Source organism: Arachis hypogaea, chromosome 13 (genome assembly GCF_003086295.3).
Source record: "Arachis hypogaea cultivar Tifrunner chromosome 13, arahy.Tifrunner.gnm2.J5K5, whole genome shotgun sequence".
Lineage (NCBI taxonomy): Eukaryota > Viridiplantae > Streptophyta > Magnoliopsida > Fabales > Fabaceae > Arachis > Arachis hypogaea.
Genome location: NC_092048.1, coordinates 80,627,156 through 80,630,211, shown reverse-complemented (window position 1 = coordinate 80,630,211; position 3,056 = coordinate 80,627,156). Strand labels below are relative to the sequence as shown.

Genomic DNA, 3,056 nt, shown 5'->3' with positions numbered 1-3,056 from the left:
AGGTTTATACCTGACCCCAGGTCACACAGAGCCTTCTCAAAGGTCATGGTGTCTATGGTACAAGGTATTAAGAACCTTCCGAGATCCGATTTCTTCTGAGGTAATTTCTGCTGAACCAAGGCATTCAGTTCATTGATGAGCAATGGAGGTTCATCCTTCCAATTCTCATTACCAAATAACTTTGCATTCAGCTTCATGATTGCCCCTAGATACTGAGCAAATTGCTCTTCAACAATATCTTCATCCTCTTCAAAGGAAGAATGCTCTTCAGAGCTCATGAATGGCAACAGTAAGTTCAGTGGAATCTCTATGGTCTCTGTATGAGCCTCAGATTCATTTGGTTCCTCATTGGGGAACTCCTTAGTGGTCAGTGGAAGTCCATTGAAGTCTTCCTCACTGTAAATCAATACCTCTTCCTCCTCTATAGGTTCGGTCACTTTGGATATATTGATGGCCTTGCACTCTCTCTTTGGATTCTCTTCTGTATTGCTTGGGAGAGTACTATGAGGGATTTCAGTAACTCTTTTACTCAGCTGACCCACTTGTGCCTCTAAATTTCTGATGGAGGACCTTGTTTCAGTCATGAAACTGAGAGTGGTCTTATATAGATCAGAGACTATGGTTTCTAAGTCAGAGAGGCTCTGCTTAGAATTCTCTATCTGTTGTAGAGAAGATGATGGAAAAGGCTTGCTATTTCCAAACCTATTTCTCCCACCATTATTATTATTGAAGCCTTATTGAGGCTTCTGTTGATCCTTCCATGTGAAATTTGGATGATTTCTCCATGAAGGATTGTATGTGTTTCCATAGGATTCTCCCATGTAATTCACCTCTTCCATTGCAGGATTCTTAGGGTCATAAGTTTCTCCTTCAGAGGAGGCTTCATTAGTACTGCCGGATGCAGCTTGCATTCCAGTCAGATTCTGAGAAATCATATTGACTTGCTGAGTTAATATTTTATTCTGAGCTAATATGGCATTCAGAGTATCAATCTCAAGAACTCCTTTCTTCTGAGTCATCCCATTATTCACAGGATTTCTTTCAGAGGTGTACTTGAACTGGTTATTTGCAACTATTTCAATGAGTTCCTGGGCTTCTGCAGGTGTTTTCTTCAGATGAAAAGATCCACCAGCAGAGTGGTCCAATGACATCTTGGACAATTCAGATAGACCATCATACAATATACATAAGATGCTCCATTCTGAAAGCATGTCAGAAGGACACCTTATGATCAATTGCTTGTATCTTTCCCAAGCTTCATAGAAGGATTCACCTTCCTTCTATCTGAAGGTTTGGACTTCCACTCTAAGCTTGCTCAACTTTTGAGGTAGAAAGAATTTGGCCAAGAAAGCATTCACTAAATTTTCCCAAGAGTTCAGGCTTTCTTTAGGTTGTGAGTCCAACCATATCCTAGCTGTCTCTTACAGCAAAGGGGAAAATCATAAGTCTGTAGACCTCAGAATTAACCCCATTGGTCTTAACAGTGTCACAGATTTGCAAGAATTCAGCTAAGAATTGATGAGGATCTTCCAATGGAAGTCTATGAAACTTGCAATTCTACTGGATTAGAGAAACTAATTGAGGCTTAAGCTCAAAGTTGTCTGCTCTAATTGCAGGAATTGAGATGCTTCTTCCATAGAAGTCGGAAGTTGGTGCAGTAAAGTCACCAAGCATCTTTCTTGCATCTCCACCATTGTTGTTGGGTTCGGCTGCCATGTCTACTTTTTTTTCAAAAATTTCTGTGAGGTCCTCTCCAGAGTCTTATGCTTTAGCTTCCTCTTCAGAGTCCTTTTAGTTTTAGGATCAGCTTCAACAAGAATATCTTTATCCCTGTTCTTACTCATATGAAAAAGAAGAGAACAGAAAAGAAGAGGAATCCTCTATGTCACAGTATAGAGATTTCTTTATGTGAGTATAAGAATAGTAGAATAGAAGGATGAGGTAGAAAGAAAATGAGAGGAATTTAAACACAGAGAGAGGGAGAGGGTTCGAATTATGAGAAGAGGGAGAAGAAAAATATTTTTATTTTTATTTAATTAATTAAGTTAGAATTCGAAATTTAAGAAAAGAAATAAAACAAAATTAGAATTTAAAACAATTAGTTAATTAAAAAGAATTTTGAAAAAGTGGTTAGTGATTTTCGAAAATGAGAAGTGAAAAAGTAGTTAGGTGATTTTGAAAAACATAAGAAATAGTAAGATTTTTTAAAATTAAAACAAACAAGTCAAGTAGTTAGTTGAAAAGGATTTGAAAATAAATTTTGAAAAGATAAGAAGTTAGAAAAAGATTTTGAAATTAAGTTTTGAAAAAGATTTGAAAAAAAAATTTAAAAAGATTTGATTTTGAAAATTAAAGTTGATGACTTGACTAACAAGAAACTAAAAGATATGATTCTAGAATTTAAAGATTGAACCTTTCTTAACAGGAAAGTAACAAACTTGAAATTTTTTAATCAAAACATTAAATGTTAGTAAAGTTTTCGAAAATGTGAAATAAAATTAAGAAAAAGATTTTGAAAAATTTATTTTGAAGAATTTTCTAAAAAAAAACATGAAAGAAAAATGGAATAAGGGAAAGATATTATTTTTTATTTTTGAATTTTTAATGAGGAGAGAGAAAAACAATAAAATGAAACAAAACATAAAAATTTAAGATCAAAACAAATAATGCATGCAAAAATACTTTGAATGTCAAGATGAACACCAAGAACACTTTGAAGATCATGATGAACATTAAGAACATATTTTTGAAGATTTTTAAGAAAAGAAAGACATGCAAGACACCAAACTTAAGAACTTTTGTACTAGAGACACTAACAATTTGAAAATGCATATGAAAAACAAGAAAAGACACAAAACAAGAAAAATCAAAGATCAAACAAGGAAAATCATCAAGAACAACTTGAAGATCATGAAGAACATAATGCATGAATTTTCGAAAATTTTAAGAAAATAAAAACATGCAATTGACACCAAACTTAAAACATGACACAAGACTCAAACAAGAAACACAATTTTTTTGTAATTTTTTTCGAAAATAAAAAAAGCTTAAACATA

At 33.7% G+C, this 3,056-nt stretch overlaps 1 non-coding gene across 1 annotated transcript; it reads left to right on the top strand.

The window, feature by feature from the left end:
* The first annotated feature begins 1,205 nt into the window (after window positions 1-1,205).
* Window positions 1,206-1,313, top strand: LOC112739441 (small nucleolar RNA R71). Its single transcript, XR_003170377.1, has one exon. It is a non-coding gene; the product is annotated as a small nucleolar RNA R71 (small nucleolar RNA).
* Window positions 1,314-3,056: the final 1,743 nt, after the last annotated feature.